The following is a 23,524-nucleotide window of genomic DNA, read 5'->3' on the forward strand; positions in this document are numbered from 1 at the left end:
ATTAAGAAATGAACCTTGTGTGACTGAACAGCAGGGGCGGCACGCAGATTTCTGGGAGACTGTTATCGTTGTAAGCTGTAGGGCAGCCCCCTGAAAGTTTAAAATTGGAATCATCACGAGATCCCTCAGTCAACCAGAGATTCTTCAAGTTGAGCAGTCAGTGTGCAGTGTATTTCTGGGGGGGTTTCAGTCCCCAGATTTAGCTCCAGGGTGAGCACTCCTCGCTTTCATGCTGCTCCACGGTACGGGCAGATATGTGGATGCAGACCCAGGGTAAGTTTGAAGCCCTTTTTACACAAATGTCACATGATAGGGCCGCTACAAAGTTCTTTTATTACGCCGCCTTTGCTTTTTTACACAGAAACCAAACAATGCCACATCATGCCGCCCCATTGTATGATTTTACATAGCATGCTGCTGTTATGGAAGCAAACGAGACATGACAAGCGTCACATATATAGCTCAATTCAGACCAAAAATTTGCAATGAGAAGAAACCGTTTTAGAATAATGCAGGAAAAAGTTCCAAAAGTGTGGACTAGCCCGTATTAGCTCGACTCAAGCCACCTGCGACTTAGCTGGACAAGTCACCACTTTCAGAACAAAAGGCACGACACCTGTTTCCAAGTTAATTACAAACTGCCCGCAGACGATGTGTTCGCTTGCTGCAGCATTCTCTAACAACAGCCAGCCTTCCACCCCCACCAAGCCAGAGTCACCCTGTCACCCTGAACGTCCTGCTGAACCCCATTCAATGTCTCCAACTCTATATAGAAAAAAAAAGGAATGAATAGTCGAATATTTGTATTGAACAGCCAAATCTGACTTGGCTGATAACTTTGAGTTGGGTACAGCCCTAGTAAGCTGCAATGTACTTTTTTTTTCTAGCTAAAAAAGAGACCGTGATTTTGTTTGAAAAGTTGTGATCAAGATGTCAGTGCATGTCTCCCGTGTCCTCATGTTGCATGCAGAGGTCTTACTCCGTTGTTCTTGCATTGAAGATCCCTAAAGCTTCAAACCCCCAAGAAAACTCAACTGCTTCATCCCAATGCAGTAAACAACAACTCTGGGCATTAGCAGAGCTTTTATGTGCACAGCGTCTGACCCTGAAATAATTCCCCCTTCCACCAAACCAGGCTTCTACTCAGTGGTAAAGGTTAGCCTCCGAGCCAGCATTTAATGTGGAGGAAAAATATTGTGCGCCTACACAAATAAATCAAAATGCATTTAGGACAGGTCTGCACCAGGAGCACACTGCACACACACATTCACTATCTCCCTCCTGTGAGTACTGTAAGCAGCTAACACAAAAGCTGCATTGATCACATCAGAAATTCTTGCTTTTATTCCCTCTCATATCCTCAGAGGCCCCCTTCACTCTCTAAGTGTGCATGTGGGTGTGTAAGTGAAAGTGTTTGCCCTTTTCCGACCAGTTTTTTAATCAAGTTTTGCTAATGGCAGATGAAATGAACACATTCCAATGGCCAACTCCTCCAGTGTATCAATAGGTCCAGGTCAGCTGCAGGGCACTCACTCTTCTGAAAGACACTCACTTATTAAGGCCTGTGATCGAAAGTGCTTTGGCTGATGATAAGATAGGGTTATATTCATGAAATACGCCTCTTTAATAAATCCTCTCCCATCTGCCTAAATAGATGCTTTTGAGCTATTACATCTTGTCCTCAGAGGACAAGGGGAATCGAAATCTTAATGGGGCCGGATTACCACCGTCGTTGTCGGGAGGTTTTAATGACGGACATTTTGCAGGAGAAATGACCAGAGAAAAATTGGTGAGACTCGGAAGGAGAACAAGGCCGAGAGGCAAGTGGTCTAACCTCAATTATATGCGCGCCCCTCGAGCAGTGGCTTTGCTCGAGTTTGTACCGCACCTTACACACATACGTGCACTCATGGCTTTATGCATGCATGTTTGTGCACATGCACTAGTCAGGCACGTGCACATGCACACACTTACAAAGTAGATATTATCACGTTGGGGAATATCAGAGAAGCTTTGTCTGTTAAAATTAGTTTAATCTATTTTTTTGCTCAAAGGGAAACACAACTGACTTTACACATCAATATCAGTGTACTACTCAGCATGGATGGATTACTGAACAGGCCTATCAGGCACAGACCCAGGGGCCCAAAGTGTCAGGGGGGCCCTGGCCTTCACTTACAAATTGTCATTCAAATTAACACATACACAGCCAGAGGAAACTCCAAATGACCACTAATACCCCTTTTCCACCAAAACTAAGGCGTGTACGTGGGGTTTTTAAACACAGGTAAACTAGGTGACTGCTTTCACATTGCCAGTCGATCAGAGCTGTATTCACAGCTCTGCAGCAGACAAATATGCCTTTGTGTGTTCATGTTTTTTTGTGTTAAACATCATGGACAGGCTGGAAAACAGGCTGGTGAAAACTTAATGGTGGTCAATTCTCTTTATATTTTCATCCATTCATTTCCTTAATTGCTTATCCTGTTAGGGGCCACCAGGGGGCTGGAGCCTATCTCATCTGACAGTTTTGACTTTTTATATATCTCTTACTTATTCAGACTCTCTTTCAAAGTTGGTGCAGATTACTTGAGATCGATGTTTGAGTACTGCTTAGAGACTAATGGTATTTTGTGTATTTTGCATCTCACCAGTAAAGGAGCTAAAATTAGCACGTTCACCCAGGTGTTGTGTTCCCATCAAGCAATAAATATTTGACGCGGGCGTGAATGCCAATTAAAACCATTCCCAATGCATTAAAACCCAGATATTAGCAGGTGTTCGCTTTTTTATCTGTTGTGGGAGAGGGGCTACAGAGACACATAACACAAAAACCAAAAAGAAAAACAAGTACTAATAGACATCAAACAACTACAAAGAGATTCAAAATGACTTAAAATAGATGCAAAGTAATCACAAAGGGACACAAAATGACTACAAAGCAACACTAAACGACTGAAATAGACACAAAATTACCCCCGAGACACAAATTACATCAAAGAGACCCAAACAACTACAAAAAGACAAAAATCAATCACAGAGACACAAAACAACAACAAAAAAGACACAAAGGTGTCCTCAAAGGGACACAAAACTACAAAGCAACAGTTTATGACCAAAATAGACACAAAATTACATCAAAGAGACACAAACAACTACAAAAGACACAAAATGACCACAAAGAGACACAAAACAACCAGAGACAGAAAAGGACCACAAAGCAACAATAAACGACCAAAACAGACACAAAATTACTTCAAAGAGACCCAAACAACTACAAAAAGACACAAAACAACTAAAAATAGATGCAAAACAACCACAAAGTGAAGCAAAACTACTAAAAGTAGACGCAAAATGACCAAAGTAGACACAAAATTACATCAAAGAGACCCAAACAACTACAAAAGACAGAAAATGACCACAAAGACACACAAAACCACCACAAAGTCTGTGTGTCTTGTTCCAGTGCAGGAGAGGCGGTGGGGCATTCTGCATATCTGTGCCCAGGGGCCCATTGTCTCATAATCTGCCCATGCTACTCAGGTAAATGATTTGTTTTCTATGATTTTCTTTTTTATTTTAATACAGGTTAAAGTGTAATCATTTTGCTCAGTGCAAAGTGTCCTTTATGGTTTGTTGATGTTTGATGATGAAGATATTACCTTATGAAAAACCACCCCAGTGTAGAAAGTTATGTACAGCAGCATTAGCTATAGACATAGGCAGGTTTGATGGTGTGCCAGAAGAAAAAAAACAAGACATGAAAAGGTTCTTTTCATGATGATTTCAAGGCTCCCAGCGGAGTTTTGTTGTAAACAAACAGTTCTGTTTACATTAATTTTAATACTTGCAAAAATGCACTGTCTGTATCACTGAGGTCTAGCAAATGTGTTTTCCTTCCTCCAAACAGTTTGTAGTTTGTAAATCCATTTTTTAAAAATAATTTAAAACTGTGCAAGTTGTATGTGGGCCTTGGGGATCTTGGGAAATAATCCCTCATGATGTCATCAGGATTATCTGGTTTGGGTTCAAAGACTACAATTATTAATGTTATTTTACACAGAAAACTTGTGTTACAAAGCTTCCAGTCTTAAAGCATCAGGCAAAGAGGGTCAAACAAGATGTATATCAAATTTTATTATGTTAAGTGTAGGATCCAGGCTGCCTTTTTGGAGCTTGGCCCACACTAGGGACAAAAAGTCAGGATATCTGCAGCTTCAATTTTGACTCTTCTTCTTCTTCTTCTTCTTCTTCTCTATCTCTCATAAGTCGTCCAACTCTATTAAAATGCAGTAAAGCTAACTTGATTAGTCATTTAACAGACTTGCCTGAATAATCTAAGAGTGTCTATTTGCACCTCGGGTGAGAATTGTCATTACACACATCCCTACAACAGGTTATTGTGGATCCCACTGCAAGCTGTTAACAGCACACACTCGTCAGACATGTTGAGGTTGGAAGTGGCGTTGGTGGATTTGTGGATAGAGCAGGCGCCACATGTACAAAGGCTTTGTCCTTGTTGCAGCCTCCAGAGTTCGATTCCAGCCTGCGGCCCTTTGCTGCGCGTCATTCCCTCTCTCTCTACCCCTTTCACACTACAGCTCTCCTATCATTAAAGGCAAAAAATGCCCAAAAAATAATCTTTAAGAAAGTGGTTAGGATTAGGGTAAAGAGGTTATAGACAGGGCTAGTACTTGTCAATGTTGGATAGTCTCTGAGATTAAACTGGTAAATTTACAAAAAACAAAAAACAAAAAATAAAATACTGCCAGAAAGTCAGGTGACATAGTATAAAGAGTAAGGTTTCCCCTCTAATGGTCAAACGTTAGTTGACTAGAAAGGTCATTAGTCGGCAAGATGTCATTGGTTGCTTAGTCAAATATCAAATAAATCAACGTTGATTTGAAAGGACAGACGCAGGAAGTGTCCACGCTCAGCAGTCAGACAGGAGTCAGGTTAATTTCCAGGGCTGGTAGCTGTGGTTATTCCACAGGCTAGTTAATAACATGTCAGGCAGGAAATCCAAAGTGTGGGATCATTTTGAGAAGGTGAAGGACGAACCCAAGGTGATATGTAAACTCATCTTCATTGGTCAACTACAAACATGACGTATCATCTGAAACATTGAAGTAGCTCCATGTCCATTAGCCACTTAGCACAATCATTACTGCTTTGCCGACAGCGTCATTAACAGGCAGCTCGCTCAGTGTGTGACGTGCACTTGTAGATAAAATATAGGCCTATATTAATGGAGGTTCATTAGTATGGTTTTGTATTTCTCTGTAATGTAGCACAGTGTTAACAATGTTACTGATACTATTCTTTCTCACACCTTCAAATCAAACCATTGTGTTGCCCCACCCAAAATATATAATTTATTAATTAAATTAATACCGTAAACATGCAGGCGACCAGTGGACTAATGGTGCTAAATGACGACTATTGGTCGACTAGGAAAATTCTTAGTCAGTGGCAGCTCTAATAAATAGTGACACAGTTCATGGAGGGAGTAAGACATGGTGCGTTAGTGGTTTAGGCACAGGACTTTCACAAGAGACTGGAATTTGGGTTGCACGAGTCAACGTTGGCTTATTATTTTTAGATCTTAGGATGTATAAAGCTGCTAAATGCACACTGTGTACATTAACTTTAGCAGACCAGCTGAATGGACCTGTTCACGTTGACATCATATTTCAAAGTTGCTAGGACGCCCAAGAATCATGGAAGAATTACTGAATGGGTGACCATTCTGTAAAATCAGCTATTAAAAACCTGCATCTTTCTTTCAGTACCTCTCAAAATGCACTTAGAAATCTCAAACTTGTATTAAAAGCCAGTAAAACAAAATGTGTGCTGTGCTCCAGAGCCAAAACCATTAACTACAGTACTCTCCAAATCTGCACTTTAAATGGTACAGTTATAAATATTTAGGTATCTGGATTGATGACAAACTCATCTTCAAACCACATATTGATGCACTAACAAAACTATTAAAAATGAAGCTCCTTTTATATACAGAAAAAAGTCTTGTTTTCCTTTATCTCATACAAAGAAGATTGTGGAAGCAATCTTTCTGTCAATGCTAGATTATGATGATGTGACTTATCGAGGCAACATCCACTCTTATCCTCCTTAATAAAGTCTACCATTCAGTCCTTAGATTTATAACTGGAGACATCTATGGCACTCACTGTTTTCTTTATCAAAAAATGGCCTGGCCTTTTCTTTCTATTAGAAGAGACCAGCATTTGTTTTTATTTATTTTTCAAGGACTTTTTAGAAACTGTCCACATATCTGACGTCACTTTTGGGCTGGAGAGTTGAAACACATAACACGTGCTCACAGGACTAGTTAGTGCTGCAGGTTCAGAGCTAACACTGATTTGGGAAAGACTGCTTTTAGATTTTTTGACCCATACATTTGAAAGAAAGTGCAGTGAACCTTGAAGCTTGATACACTGGTTCCAGTGGATCAATTCAGAAATCAAGTCAAAATCCTGACTGATTTTATAGGGTTGAGCCAAATACTTGGATGAAACAAGTATCCAGAACTGACAAGTGATGATCTGAAGCTTAATTCTCAGACTGTGCTGTCAATAATTTTACAATGAATTATAAATATATACACAACTTGTTATATATAATGGCAACTTCAGGTAAGGTTCCGCCCACTTTCAATTTAAGCCACACTGAATTTTAATAAACATAATAATAATAAACATAATAATAATAAACATAATAATAATAATAATAATAATAATAATAATAATAAATTTTATTTCTGGGCGCCTTTCATGACACTCAAGGTCGCCTTACAGAGTAAAATACAGTACAAGATAATTCAACATTTTACAACAAACAAACAAAAACAAACAAACAAACAAACAAACAAACAAACATCAGTTTAAAAAGCAAACAAAACAAACATAAACAAAACATCTACCCACTCAAAGAGAGAAGGAAAGCCTTAACAAGTGAGTTTTCAGCCTGGATTTAAAGTGTGGTAGTGAATTAATATTTTGGAGGTCAGGGGGGAGTGCATTCCAGAGTTGGGGAGAAGAGCTGGTGAATGCTTTGCCCCCCATGGTAGTGAGGCGAACGGAGAGGACAGTGAGGTGAATAGAAGAAGAGGATCTGAGGGTGCGAGCAGGTATGGTGATAGGGAGGAGGTCAGAGAGGTACGGAGGGGCGAAGTTGTGGATGGCCTTGTAGCTTAGAAGTATAATCTTATAGTGGATGCGGTAGGTGATGGGGAGCCAATGGAGCTGCTGTAAGATGGGTGTGATTTGACTGGTGGATGGGGTCCTAGTGATAATACAGGCGGCGGTATTCTGAACCATTTTTAGTTTATGGAGGATTTTCTGGGGGAGACCAAACAGGAAGGAGTTGTAGTAGTCAAGCCGGGAAGGGACAAGACTGTGAACCATTATGGCAGTGGTGTGAGGGAGGGGCGTAGGTGGTTGATGTTGCGGAGATGAAAGTAGGCTGACCGGGTTATGTTGTTAATGTGGGATGAGAAGGAAAGCGTGCTGTCGAGGATGACACCCAGACTCTTTACCTGAGGGGAGGGGAGGATGGAAGAATTGTCGATCGATATGGTGAAACTGTGGGCTTTGGCTAGAGTGGATTTAGTGCTGATTAGTAACATTTCTGTTTTATCACTGTTTAATTTGAGGAAATTGCATGTGAACTAGAACTTTATTTCATGAAGGCAATCAGTAAGGAATGAGGGAGGGAGGGTAGAGTCAGATTTGGAGGAGATGTAGAGCTGGGTGTCACCCACGTAGCAATGGAAGTTAATGTGGTTTTTACAGAAAATGTGACCAAGGGGGAGTAAGTAGATGATGAATAGCAGGGGCCCGAGGACAGAGCCCTGGGGCACATCTGTGGAGACTGGGAGGGGAATAAACACTGCCCATTCCAAGTACAAATACAAATAATTTAATTGGTTGAACAGATACAGACACAGATACAGATCATGTGTACTTGCTCATCCCTATAATTCTAACTGTGGCTTTATAAACCTAGTTTTAATTAAGCTATTATTGTATTATATTACTGTGCTTCATTATTTTTATGATTTTTTTAAAATAATTGTATTTACTACAACTGATATTGTACATTTAAATTGTTCGTTTTATGTCTTTCTTCAACGGGACTTACCTGATTAAATAAAGGTTTATATATTTCTAGCAGGTACAAGCCCAGGGGCCCAAATGTAAGGGGGGCCCCCCTTACCCTCGCCTGTAAAATGTCACCCACATGAACATGCTCTGACCAGGAGATCTAACATGACCACAGGGAGATGCAAATGAACTGCAGAGAGACACAAAGTAACTACATAAAGAGGCAAAACAACTATGAGGAGACACATAATGATCAAAAAAAGACACTAAAGTACCTTAAACAGACACAAAATAACCACAAAACCTTTGTTTCCTACCTTTGGAACCAAGAGTAACCCTTGATATCTATACCCTAGATCTGCTTACAGTTTCCACTGCAAACAGTATCCTTAAATGTGGGCAGAGTTGTTGTCACTCACTACTCTGTCAAGCAACCGCTGTATTTCCTTATCACCGGTGACACAGATGGAAGTCTGCACCTCATTTATCGTCTACAGAACGGGGTTGCACTCTGACATTTTCAGAACAAAATAGAACAGGCTGCAGTGAGGGATATATAAAAATGGCCATTTTAGTCCTTCTCAGGCAAACTCAGGGGTTTAGTATTGCCGGAGCCCACAGGAACAATGCTCCATGACGCTTTCTTTTTTTTTTTTTTCTCAGATTGAGGATTGGGATGTATGCCGTTCACATAACCCGGTCAAAATTAAAATCTCGAAATTTAAGGTGTGTTGATTGATTCCCGTCGTCAGTTCATGCATTGAGTAACATTACAAGTTAACGTTCCACCTTAAAAGTCACTGGCAGTCGGCCCAGTGAATTAAGTTGTTTTTTTATCCAACTAGAGCTGCTGCGAGGCGCAGCAAAACATCCTTTGATTTTATAGTTACAGTTTACTAATAAAACTCTCCACAGTATGAACAGTGGTTACATGAGCCTCAAAACCAGCCACAACTCAGCCCTGAGCAGAGTGACCGTCATCTACTGACCAATCAACAGACTGCAGTGTTCACAGCTCCACCCTTTAGTACCAGATCTGTTTCCTAGGTACCACAACAGAAGGAGTGACCAAAAATGGAGATGGTACTGAACAGTTCCATTGGTACCATCCAAAAGTTTTTGCAGTGGAAACAGAAAAAAAAAAAAACGTGTCTTGTCCTATATTGGAGAAGTAGGGGGGCCTTTTCCATATCTGTGCTCAGGGGGCCATTGCCTGATAATCCACCCTTGCCAGGGACATACACCCAGGTGCAAATAGCATTATTAGCTATGGACACCTTTGTGTAAATAGCATCTGGCATTAATTAAATAAAACAGCGTGCAAACATCGCTGTAAAAAAGCCACTGCATTTGGTAGGAACCAGAGCGAGGACATTTTTACACAACATTCACAGCCATTCCATCTTACATGCATTACATTTACTCGAGGTCACACAACACATACCACACACTGTACTCATTCATGCTCACATACATAAAAGGCAGGAGCAATAACGGAGGTGAAAAACTGGTCAAGGTCAGTTGGACAACTTCTCTACATTACATTCATGAACAGAGGGGCTGTGATGTTCTGTTCCCAAGTCAGTATCAGCAATATCACATCATATGCTTCCATATACGCTCACAAGCGCAAACAGCCTTGAAGCACTCACGCACACAAACTAGGTAAGTGTAGCTCCGTGTAGCACTTGTTGTATCAACGTGATGCCTATCATGGAAAGAGCAACATCGTTTGTTCTGGTACAACTGCTGGCGGTGCATGTTAGACGAGGCGCCCCATAGCTAAAAATCATTACAAGTCTATATGTGTGTGTGTGTGCCCACTAGGAGGGACAACGATGTTTGCCCTGAGCACTCAGATCCAAGTGGTTGTTATTTTACATGCAGACATCAAAGAGAGAAACCATAATGTGAGGTACTGCATGCAAGGCAACAACGCTGAATAGCTAGAAGGTTACAGTGTTGTCACGCACATTAGACAGTCACACAAGGAAACATGCTGTGTAATGATGTATGTCATGTTAAAAATGCTATAAACATATATGTTCACCAGTCTTGATTTGTTTGTTTGGCTGACCTACCACTACAGAATACAGCTTTTAAAAAACACATTACTTCTCTCTAAACTACAGGACAGTAAGTCATCTACACATCATTGGCCTGAATAAGTTCTACACTAAACAAAAAACATATTGAGAATTCATCATTTTGATTAAAATGACTGCAAAATTGCTAAATATTGACTCACAACTCAAACTGAATAATTCTCTGCCCCCTGTTTTTATTACCTTTTAAAATTACGGCTCGGCTTGGCTGCTCTGCTACACTAGATGCGAAGCTTGGCCGCACCAAGCACCACTTAACAGCTGCAGCCCAGCAGAGACATTTCAGATAAGTTGAACTCGGTGGGTGAAAGCTCCCGTGGAGCACCTGGCAACACTGGTTTATTGTCCCAACAACCGGCAGTAATGTCACACCTCAATGTGGAACTTAGCCTTGACACCTCACACACTGGCTTGATGCCCTGCGGTGGTTTGAGAACACCACCGGGCCTAGTTACCGTGTCCCGGCGAATGACACTCACTGGCAAGGTGACTCAGCGCTTGCCCTGCTGTAAGTGGCACTATTTCACATCAGATTGATAATAGTGGTGCGTGTGTTTCTGTGCGAGTGTGTGCGTCCTCACCTGTGACAGGCTCTCTGTCTCTCTCTGGTTAATGGGATGCATGACATCAGCCTGGGGAAGAGAGCAGTGACAAAATTAAGGAAGCAGCGCTGTATAGCAATGAGAGCTTTGGTGAAGTCGATCACTACGCTCTCTCAAGCATACAACAGTGCCCCCTGTATGCGTCACACATTTGTGTGACTCATACATAAGATCAGCCATTAACTGAATTAGCATGTCATGTTAAAATCTGCATGTCATTTAAAAACATAAAACTGAAAGTAACAATACAAATACAAGGCAGATTTTCACTGGGCTGAAAGATGGCTTTTATGAGGTAAGGGCTGCAAGCATTTTCAGGCAGCCACCTCTATACTGCTGCTTCATCTATACACTCTCATGTCTGCTGCAGCACTGCTTAGCTGAAAGCAGGCAGCCACCCACCTCCACCCCTGCATCCACCTGTAGGCTCTCAGTGTGTCCGAAAGCACAATACAAACTAATTCTAATCAGGTGTTTTTGTATATAATGTGGAAAGGATGTATACTGAACCCAGATGAAATGCATGTTTTGTTCTTAATGAGACAAGAAAGGATAAATGTGTTTGTGGTGGGCTATCAGACATTCAAAAACTTGCCCAAAACTGTCTAACACAATATAACCAGCATCATTGGTTTAATTAGTTGAGGGATGTATGCAGATGCCCAGAATTCCAGTCTAAAACTAGACCAAAGCTATGTAAGATAGAAACTGTCACAGGTGTGGTCTGAATCCAATAGCAGCACCAAAGACAGAAGGACAGTCTGAAATGAAACCACTTGTCAAAGACAGAGTACAGGCAATTGAAAAAAAGCAGTGAGAGTCAATTTGTTGGCCCAGAACCTTCCAAGACACGGGTTTTAGTCCAAAGCACTTGGTGTAGCAAACTGAAGCAGGGAGCAGTGAGTCAGTGGCATCCGCTGCATGCACACAAACGGCGAACAGTTCAAACGTGTGCAGCGGTACCGTAAGGCAGCTGACGGGAGGCAATGTTACAGGAACAGAGGGTCTGACACCAGGTGAACACACAAGGGAAGCCAACACACCTGTGAGGAGCCAGCTGTAGGTAGGTTGGAACGGGCAAGTAGTCGAGGAACCAGCGGTGATAATGAGTGGATTCTGCGGTGAACACACAAAGGCAGAGTGTGCGGCCCCACGGCGAGGTTATTCACAGCACAGGAAAACACAGGCAGCAGAACAGGTAAACCCACGACGTAGAGTTGACTGAGTTCCTGTGGCTGGCTCCACACAGCCACAGGAAACAGAAACAGAAACCAGGATCGTAAAAGCAGAACTCTTGGTCCAGGACAGGGGGTTGAGTGGTTTACCGGGGAGCAGACGTAGCGGGAGAGTCAGAGGCAGGCAAGGTCGGCAACAACGAAGCAGCCCAGGCATAAACTGTGGAAAGTCTTGCATGTGTATGGCAAAGAACAATCTGGCAACAAGAGTCTGTGATGCTGGAGTACTTAAAGTGGCAGGGAGCAGTGATCCACAGGTGAGAGCAGTTGGCTTGATGAGGTGGGTGTGGCGGACCGGCAGGAGCAGAAGATGTGTGGACAGGCGATAGGCTGGCAGGTAGGTGTGGTGGAGAGGCGGAGTAAGTGGAAATTTACTGGGTTAAATGAGAGAGTGGCATGTATGGTCGTCATTCAATAAAACATCATTACACACAGAAACCTTCAACTCTTACTCTGATGTGTTTTATTGTTTTATTTGTTGAGAAAATCTGCAATGCGAGAGAAAATGTAAAGACACATTTGCTCCCCTGCATCTCTCCTCAAGAGTTACCCCGTCTGTCACCACTCTGCTGGCGTCTTGTGTTTCGCAGGGCGGCTGAAGGGTCCAAGCTGTCCTGCCTCTCTGTTTTTACACTGTCACTCTCTAAATGTCTGTGTGTTGTCCGCATCCTCTTCATCTTCATCATCATCCCCCTGAATATATACTATTGTTGAAATTAGGCTATTTGAATTATGAAAGGATATCGTGCGTTCCATACGTAACAACTCTCTAAATGCAAAAAAAACCCCCAAACAAACAAATAAACCTGCGGAAAATCAAACCTTTTCCAAAAACTTTAATGATGGATGAAAGTTTCTGAGTTAATGTATGAATTGATTGACAAAATGTGAGGTCGTATTTATTTTTAGACATGCAGATTGCTAAAACAGTCGACTGTGATAATCAGTATTTAGTATCTACTGTATGGAATTAGTTTGTAGTATGGATTTGGGACAAAAATGAGTTATTACTGTCCCTCCCCACACAAACAAACATTAACTTTGGACATATTCTACATTCAAATAATAGCATATTCTACGTGAGTTGGCTAAAACTTTAATAATAATAATAATAATAATAATAATACATTTTATTTAAGGGCACCTTTCATGGCACTCAAGGTCACCTTACAAAAGTACAGAAGTGCATAAAAACAGGGATAAAAACAAACAATAAAATACAATGGACAGTGCAAAGATCAGACGGAGTATGAGAGTTTGAACAGATGGGTTTTCAGTCTGGTTTTAAAGAGGGGTAAGGAGTCCGTGTTGCGGAGGTCAGGGGGGAGGGAGTTCCAAAACTTTAACTTTAATCCCTCCCAGGAAGATTTTTACCAGCCTGAAGCAAAGTGGTAATAGTACTGTTTGGGGGCGACAGTAGCTCAGTCCATAGGGACTTGGGTTGGGAACCGGAGGGTCGCCTGTTCAAGTCCCCATCCAGACCAAAAATATGGAGCGTGGACTGGTAGCTGACGAGGTGCCCCTGAGCAAGGCACCGAAACCTCCCAACCACTCGGAACGCCTGTCATGGGCAGCCCACTCTGACATCTCTCCACTTAGTGCATGTATAGGTCCAGTTTGTGCATGTGTGTTCGGACCTGTGTGTAATTGACAAACAGAGTGAAAAATTGAATTTCCCCTTGGGGATTAATCAAGTATAGAAAGAAAGAAAGAAAGAAATCGGCACACTGGACCTACTTAGCAGTCAAATGAGAACGCTTGTTCTTTTTAATACATGCACGCCACAAAAGGTGCACATGTAGCCTATAGGCAGTGACAGGAGGTAGTTTACTATTCACATGATGAAGAACTGAAACTGCTGTTGGTCTGCAATGCTGCTGGTCTCAAGATTTCATGATTATATTTATCAAAGGCTTTTGACAGTAAGTCTGGGCTGGTCTCTCCCCTGTTCGCTGGCACCAGTTACGAGTATTCGCTGTAATAGGAACAGCCAATACTGAAGTGTTTCTATTACAATTTCCCAAAACACATCATCAGTCCGGCCGTCATCTTGTCCCTTTTTGTATTGCAAAACGTTATTGAAATAACTTGGAGAATGTCTTTAATTTGCGTTGAAGTAGATGGCAATACTTTTGATGATTGACTTTGAGAAAGTGGACTTCAAAAACAAAATTCCCAGGCATTTCTTCCTGTTTTTAAGAGGACTAACAGATTTTCTAATTACCGCTGATTTTAAAATCTCATCAGCTCTAATTTTTTTTTTTTACAAAAATATTTTAATACATTTTTGCTTTTGCAAGGACAGGGAGCAGTAAGAAGCAAACAACTGTGGACCTTGCAAATAGAGGTACTGTAAATGTGGACATGCCTTATAAATCAGTGGTTCTTTAACTTTTTTCAGCAATGTTCCTGCTTTGAAAGATTTTTTTTACCTCCTGACCAGTGCAAACCAATTTAAGTTAAAAAAGAAAGAAAGAAAGAAAGAAAAAAAAGCAACATTAAGAGTTACAATAATTTTAGATTAATCCATAGAAAAACTAACACTGGGGGTGTCGGTAGCGTAGTGGATAGTGCCGGCGCCCCATGTGCAGAGGCAATGCTGTGCTGCAGCGGTCGCAGGTTCAACTCCGGCTTGCAACCCTTTGCTGCATGTCAACCCCCACTCTCTCTCTCTCTCTCTCTCTCTCTCTCTCTCTCTCTCTCACCCCATTTCAATCTGTCCTGTCCATTAAAGGCAAAAAGCCCCAAAAAAATAATCTTAAAAAAGAAAAGAAAAACTAACGTTGGGCTGAGGTCACTATAGGCATACACAGTGGCACTTAAAGTTAAGTTATTAAGAAAAATAAATAAATAAAAAAATCAACTGCCATACATTCATTCATTCATTATATTTTATTTCCGTGTCATGCCATATATTTGGCCCATCCCACATGGGATTACAAGACACATTATTTACAAAATATGCATCTTCCGAAACATGTGGAAAAAGAAAAGAAACACAAACAATTTAAATAAATATAAAAGAACTGTTATATACAGTCAGGTCCATAATTATTTGGACAATGATACAGTTGTTGTCATTTTGGCTCTGTACACCACCACAGTGGGTTTTAAATGAAACAATGAATACCTGCTTAAAGTGCAGACTCTCAGCTTTCATTTAAGGCTTTTTTCAAAAATGTAGTATGAACCATGTAGGAATTACAACCATTTCTTCACACAGTCCCCCGACTTTAAGGGCTCATAAGTATTTGGACAAACTAACATAATCATCAATTAAACAGTCAGTTTTAATACTTGGTTGCAAATCCTTTACAGTCAATGACTGCCTGAAGTGTTGGACACATAGGCATCATCAGATGCTGGGTTTCTTCCCTGGTGATGCTCTGCCAGCCCTTTACTGCAGCCGTCTGCACTTCCTGCTTGTGTTTTGGGTGTTTTGCCCTCAGTTTTGGCTTCAGCAAGAGAATCGCATGCTCAGTTGGATTCAGGTTAGATGATATGACTTGGCCATTGCAGAACATTCCACTTCTTTGCCTTAAAAATGTCTTTGGCTGCTTTTGCAATATGCTTCAGGTCAATGTCCAACTGCACTGTGAAGCATCGTCCAATGAGTTTTGAAGCATTTGGTTGAATCTGAGCAGATAATGGTGCCCCAAACACTTCAGCTTTCATCCTGCTGCTCTTGTAAGCAAGACAAGACTTCACTAGAATAAATACAGAGGGTTTATCACAAGATGCAAACCGTTGGTTAGCCTTAAAAATGGAAGGCCAGATTAGAGTTTGTCAAAAACCATCTAAAAAGCCTGGACAGTTGTGGAACAGCATACTATGGACAGATAAAACAAAGATCAACTACCAGAATGATGGGAAGACAAGAGAAGGAAGAAAGGAAGGAACTGCTCATGATCCAAAGCACACCACCTCATCAGTGAAGCATGGTGGAGGTACTGTTATGTCATGGCCATGTATGGCTGCCAGTGGAACTGGTTCTCTTGTATTTATTGATGATGTGACTGCTGACAAGAGCAGCAGGATGAATTCTGAAGTGTTTGGGGCTACATTATCTGCTCAGATTCAACCAAATGCTTCAAAACTCATTGGACAATGCTTCACAGTGCAGTTGGACATTGACCTGAAGCATACTGCAAAAGCAACCAAAGACATTTTTAAGGCAAAGAAGTGGAATGTTCTGCAATGGCCAAGTCATATCATCTGACCTGAATCCAATTGAGCATGCGTTTCTCTTGCTGAAGCCAAAACTGAGGGCAAAAGACCCAAAACACAAGCAGGAAGTGCAGACGGCTGCAGTAAAGGGCTGGCAGAGCATCACCAGGGAAGAAACCCAGCATCTGATGATGCCTATGTGTCCAACACTTCAGGCAGTCATTGACTGTAAAGGATTTGCAACCAAGTATTAAAACTGACTGTTTAATTGATGATTATGTTAGTTTGTCCAAATACTTATGAGCCCTTAAAGTCGGGGGACTGTGTGAAGAAATGGTTGTCATTCCTACACGGTTCATACTACATTTTTGAAAAAAGCCTTAAATGAAAGCTGAGAGTCTGCACTTTAAGCACGTATTCATTGTTTCATTTAAAACCCATTGTGGTGGTGTACAGAGCCAAAATGATGACAACTGTATCATTGTCCAAATAATTATGGACCTGACTGTATCTATGAATTATAAAGAGCTGTTTTCCTCTTCTCCCAAGCTTTCTCTAGATACCTGGCTAATTTATATGTTTCATGTGTAAACAGCCAACTCAGTCTTTGTGCGTCATCCATATTTATAAAATCAACATTCATTCTTGTCTTACTAAACAAAACTTCACGCAGTTCACAATATAAAGGACAGTAGAAAACAAAATGAAACTCATTTTCTATATCATTTAAAGAACATACTGGACAAATCCGTCTTTCTTCTTCTAAATTAACATACTGTCCAGTTTCCACAGCCAGAGGTAAAATGCCAGATCTCAGCTGGGGACATAAAGATCTCTGCTTTTTTGACAAATTAGAAAAGCAAACATAATTCTCTGTACCATATTCAATTTGTATCCTTGTACAAGTACCCACTGCCCACTGTACTTTTTCCTCTAAACAAATTAATATTAAGTTTTTCATTTTTAAAAAAAGGCATTACCAAACCCAGAACTACAAAATAATACAGTTAATATGAAAGAGGAAATTAGCTAAAGCGCCAAAATCCATTTTTGGCACCAGGCTGTAAACATGTTTATTTGTGCTATAAAGTTGATTTTACAGCCCTGGAGGCTGCTGCTTGGGTGAATCCTTTTCAAACATATTCTTCCTGATACCGATGGTATTTTGTTTGTACCGTCTTCCTTTTTCACTTCTGTTTCTGTGTTTTTAGCTATGCTATGTTTAACCACAAATCTGTTTCCAATATCAAAACTAGCTTCCCTGTCACATAGGCCTTTTGCACTGTACTTAGCCCAGGACTAAGGGACCTGTTAGTCTGGGACTAAGACATCATTCACAATAGCATAATTCTGACACATTTCAAATTGGCTAACCTCGACTTTGGCCTAGGGTTTGCTGGCCCTGCACTGGAGCAGGGTTAGACCAACTTTGCTGGGTTATCCCCCTAACCTCGGGCTAAAAGTTGCCAGTGGGAAAGGGGACCAAGTAAACAACAGAATTTTAGAATCTTAATATGGGTTACATCTTTTAACGGACATTCAACTCAGGGTTTGTGGAGGTGCATCGTAGTATAGCCCTGGGCTTAGGTTAACTCTGGCTTAGAAATGTGAAAAAGGGTGTGAAAAGAGGCTAAGTTAGCCAAGGGCTAACTTTCATCCCTGGGCTAAAGAATTGCAGTATGAGAAGCCTAATTGTGAACCAGTGTAAAGGTGAACATGATTGTGTTCCTTGCGGCAGTTGACAGTTTCAGACAATGAATAAAAAAAGAATATTGAATATATAACACTGAATGATACAATTACATTTATTTTTTTAATGTATTATATTATTTTATTACAGCAAAACTATTTTAGTAAATATACATAACTGATTTTTTTTTAAATTAACATTTTTTTTTTAAAAAATATCTCACATACCCCTGCAGCACTCAAAGTATTCATAGGGACACGTGTACCCCCATTTAAGAAACACTGTTACAGATATCACACACACCCAAATACACATCCACTCAAATGCACAAACGCATACAAAGGAACACAGCCTTCACCTCGTAGATAAAAACAGGTCTATTTGGGCATTAGCTCCGAGCACTAGAAGATAACACCGGAAATTAGAGTGTATGAAAGCTTCCCCACTGGGAGCGCCATCACCATGGCAAATTTTACACACTGTGTCTGTGTGCTCATGTGTGTGTACAGGTGTGATAATACTGTAAGCATGTGTTTTGTGTAAATCATGCACTTGTCGTGTGATTGAGCAGGTGCACATGTGATGTGCGAGTGTGTGTGGCTTGCGTCTAAGTGGGAGAGTGGAAGCATCTGGAGATTTTATCCTGAGCCCCCCCTTTTCCTCTCTGTGTCTCTCTCTTCTTCTTCTCACTTCTGTTCGCTCTCTGTCGCTCTTTCTCATGGTTTGATTTGAGGCAGAACTCAATTCCTCAATTCCACACCCTGAGTGCTGTTGATAAGGGCCCTGCTCGCTGCAGTCGGGCCCCAGAGAGGGACACAGCGTGCACTCAGAATGGCAGAAAATCGAATTCCTCAAGACAATGAGGTCCATTTGTAGAGTTAAGCCGGATGAAAGGCCCATATTTAGCCAGCCACTGTTTCAGCCACCATCTCCCTGTTTCCCATTGTCGGTCAGAGAAAAATAAAAGCTTATTTAAGAGAAAGAAAAGTTGTGAAAAAGTGTTTTGCGCTTCAATAATTAGCAGAGAAGCCAGCTGGACTGCTGGTGTTTTATTCTGCATGATTCCACTCTCTAATTTCACATATTTATGCATTTTATTCTATGGAAGATTGACAGATACTTCTACGGTTTCTCTCTATAGTACATTGACAGAAAATAACAAAAAACTAATTATCATAAAGTGGATTACTGTTTTTATGAGGCTTAATGCATTGGTTGAGTGGGACATAAACTGTTAAAATAATAACAAGGAATGATGTATTCATTTTAAACAAATGATGCTGAAATATTTTTTGTGTGAGTGTCAATCAAGACAGTTTTATTTATTTAAAGTCTGACATTTTGTTGGTGGCAACAATTCCGCTGTAATTGTGAGAAAATATATATACCACAACACTGCAAAATGTCTTACAGTCGTGCCATATCTAAAAAGCTAATAGAATTCTACAAAATATACTGTAAATACAATGAATGCAGAAAGTTTCTAATTGATAACACGAGCAGCTTAATGCAAGATAATGAGCGTAAATGGGATGTTACACTCTGGCCCATGAGTGTTCACTGAAGCAGACAACCATTAGTTCCAGTTATTCCTCATTAACTATATGTCCCATTGATTCCTCCAATGGTGCGGTAAATGGAACAGACCTCAGTCGATGATCTGCCTGCAAACAATCTCTTTGATTGGGGAGTGACATCATTCACAAATAACACAGTGCCAGCTATTGAGTTCAGTTTGGTTTCACACAGGCTGTTACTTCTGGAGCTACACTGGTCTTTATGTGCAGTTAGAGTGGCATGGTCATCGTTTTATTGTTTTGACCGATTGAAAAGGTATATCTGGAAGTCTTTTGTGGACGAAAGATAGGGAGTTGCAAAGTGGTGGAAGCTGCTGGTTCTGAAAGTGTTTTCCCTATTCTGTATTCCCATTTAAGTTCTCTCTCTTTTAATGAAATCTTCAGTGACTACATTTACCTTCACAAAATATTCTGTTTCTTGCACTTATCAAAAAAAAAAAAAGAAAAAAAAAAAAAGACAGTAATCCTGCTAAGCTGTTTTCATGGCTAATGAAAGTGAATATGGCACTTTTATTTCCAATTGACATGCAGCTGTGCATATTCAGATTTATGTGCCCTAACATGTCATTTATAACGTCAAATTATGGAAAAAGTGGAATGGCTGTCGCCAGGATTTTGTCCACCTGTGGTGGACCTGTTAAATCGTGCGAACACAGCCTTCCTCTCTCATTCCTTTAACCACCATCTTGAAAAGGTCAGTGTTACGATACTTGTGCATAATTAAAAACCTGCTGAAATCCAAGTCTTTCATAATGTTTAAAAGTAGCTGTGTTACTCTTTATGACCTGAAATGTGTTTTTTTCTAACTTGGCAAGTTGGTTTGTGTACAATGTATCCATGACAATGCAAAGAGCTGAAGATTACGAAGTAAGAGGCTGTGTGTCACAAACTGCGGTAAAAGCCCCAGTTGAGACACATATTCCAAATGCCCAAACAATGCTCCTAACACCCAATTAATACCTGTATATCCTTCCTGTCTAAATCAGAAAATGCTTCAATTGGAAAAAGGCCTAATTCGGAATATCCAAACAGAATGTGCTGTTCACATAATCCTATTCTGGAATATTGGCATTTTCGGAGTAATAGCAGAATTTTCGGGTGCTGGTAAACGTAACCCAATGTTACTTTAACAACATGGGACTCTCCTAGATAACACCCATCCTGATGTTACGGTCATCAGTTTCCATGACCCTAACTTTGTTTTTGAGAAATAATGTTTTGTCTGTCATTTTGGCAAAGCAGACGACTCTACACACTACATTACCCATGAGCCTTGATTGCTGTTGCTTCTGGGAGGACATGTTAACAGATGATAACCAAACACAGCCCCATAGAAGCTGAATTCCTCCAAAATTGACTCAAATGAAAGTGAAATGATTTATGCTTAGGTCTGTAAAAACTGTAAAGTGACAGATATTTAAATTGTGTGATTGGATGCTTCAAGCCTAAATGCACCTTGTGGGTAGTTAAAATTCCAAATGTGTAATAGACAATGGCTTGTGTCCTCAATTTTGGATCAAGAGGACCAGATATTTGCTTAGGCAGTTGTTAATCTTTTGGACTGATGATTCCATCTGAAGAGTTTCATGCTGACCCAGGCTGGGAAAGTGCTTCAACTGCCAGTCACATAATATTGTCTATAGGAAAAACTGATGGGACTTTTACTTCCGAAAAGTTTAAAACAGCTCATCCAGCTTCAAGAGGATATTTTTATTAAATAAAGCTATGGATGTGAATATTGTATTATAATATCACCAGGATTGCTTCCATGTCTAACTACAAGTCTAATACATAGAGGACAAAATAATAAAGATAATTTGGAACGTGAAATAGCCGAGCCAATATCACCTCCCACCCTTAACAGAAAAAAATGTAATAGTGTCAGAGATGAGCAATCTTTGACTTTATGAGAAACTGGATAGGTCAAAGTAATAAATACCCAAATAAAAAAATAAACCTGGATCACTGAATGTCAAACTCAAAAAATATATCCCTAAATAAATACATAAATCTGGTACTGAGCATCAATTAACTGTAATAAATCTGGGTGGGAGCAATTTTAATTTTTTGAGCTATTATTTTCCCTCAAAGTCAACTTGAAATTCAACCTGAGGTACAATGACATTAGCTTGACTTTGTGTAGAGAGCCTCCATGCAAAACAGTGATCAGAGATGGGCAGTATTTCTGTTACTTGCATTTGAAATATATATTTCAATTACTTTACAGTATTCCGTAATTGGTATTTGACATGGCCAAAAAAGTTGAATGTAATTTGTAACAAAATACTTAATAGAGGAGGTTTTTTGTGTTTTCAAAATACTCACAATATTTTCTCAATGACTCATAGAACATAAAAAACAAGACTGGGTCAATACCTTGTACATGGTTGGACTATGAATGAAACACTGGAGGGTTTTTAACTCTAAACCAGTGCTGGTTGGTGATGTATGTCTTTACCTGACTGGTGGAGGCTTCATAGCCATCAGCCACTATCAGAGCTGACTTCTATGGATAAGGATACTATGTAAAATGTCTTATTGGTGCCCAATGATTGGCTAGACTGATAAAACCATCTACCTCTTCTAATAAATAGAATTTTAGAAACAGAGAGTATAGCATTAGCTAGAGTATAGTATAGCTTAACTTCTTTATTTGCAGCTCAATGTCTGAGGATATGGTGCAGAGAGCGAAGAAAACTAAAGCAAAGATAAACAATGCGCAAAGCTGACCAAGAAACAGCAGGAACAACCTCCCAGTTTGTTGCCAATGCGCTGAAAGTTTCCCTACAGTGTGAAGCCCGGGCAAGGCAGATGACCACCAATTGCCTGACTCTTCACCCTCTTCCAATCAAGTCCTGTTCCTCTTCCCTTCCACTTCCTCCCATAACAGCTGCAGCTGTGACAGTCCCATAATGATGACTTTTAATGGCCCCTTAGACCTGCTGCGTTCTGCATGGGCTTCTATGCACTGCCACCATTTTCCTCTGATGCGTGCTCGCTGCCTCTGTGACAGCTTCCCGCAGACCGATGGGAGGAGAGGAAGAAGAGATGGATGTGGAAAGACAGACAGAGGAGAAACTGCCTGGCTTTACATGAAAGCAGAGACAAAAGAGAGATGTTTGTTATGTATGTGAATCATGGTGTCACTTCCTCTCTTTCTTCCTCCTCGTGTCTTTGTTGTTTATTTGTTGCAGCGGGATGCTTGCAGATGAAATGGAGGGAGGTGAGGAGGAGCACAGACTTGATGACTTGTGTGTTTTTGGCATAACCAATAGGAGGACGGGTGCAGTTTTATTGGCATTGATTGGGGCATTATACTGTGCATTGTTGCAAGATTATTGCATTAACTGGCCTGACTTAATCACATTAGGATTGCGAGAGAAGAGAATGGAGTATGTCAGACCCTCGCAGATACACACATCATAGCTTCAGCCTTTCTGCTCATTTGGTTTATTTGGCGGCGCGCCAGGCAGCTACAAGAACTGTGGGAAGTTTGCTGACTTTACTGACAAATGGACTTTTATTTCTTGGAGGGGGGAAGGCAACTCTTCAGGGTGATGATTTATGTTGTGTTTCTGTCCTCAATGACTGTGGTGATCTACCCCGAACCTGAGTCCCTTGGATTTTAGATCCAACCTATTGTTCAGATTGCTGGGAGATGACATGCCTTTGTTCTCTAAAACAGTGAAAATGGATCAATTGAAAATACAATTTCTGTGGCGAACTAACTTTTTTGCTGCCAACGAAATTCCTTGAAAAGTTCTCCCAGCACCTGACCCCGCTGGAGGAAGTGTTGTTGAGAGGAAATGACATGGCAGGCCAAAGTGAGGACGGATTTAAGTTGGTAAGCCTTCTACGCCTCATTGCCCCGTGACCTGCTTTATGCAAGCACCCTCGCAGTTCGAGGAGACAAATTGTGCCTCGTCAGTATCTATAAAAACCAGTGTTCCTTAGAGCCCAGATCGGGCTGCTCTAGAGGTTAATTGACCCCAGGCAGTCTACCTCCCTTCATCCTAGTCAGG

The 23,524-nt window shown here is 40.7% G+C and overlaps 1 long non-coding RNA gene across 1 annotated transcript in view; it reads right to left on the bottom strand.

The window, feature by feature from the left end:
• The window catches only part of LOC144461747 (uncharacterized), an 84,488-nt gene extending 72,210 nt beyond the window's left edge, over positions 1–12,278 (bottom strand). The window contains exons 1-2 of the long non-coding RNA XR_013490386.1: positions 11,877–12,278; positions 10,813–10,863 (exon numbers count right to left, since the gene is read on the bottom strand). This is a non-coding gene — a long non-coding RNA (uncharacterized LOC144461747). The remainder of the gene's footprint in view (positions 1–10,812; positions 10,864–11,876) is intronic.
• Between the last annotated feature and the right edge of the window lie 11,246 nt (positions 12,279–23,524).

The sequence above is a fragment of the Epinephelus lanceolatus genome, chromosome 23, assembly GCF_041903045.1.
Source record: "Epinephelus lanceolatus isolate andai-2023 chromosome 23, ASM4190304v1, whole genome shotgun sequence".
Taxonomy (NCBI): Eukaryota; Metazoa; Chordata; class Actinopteri; order Perciformes; family Serranidae; genus Epinephelus; species Epinephelus lanceolatus.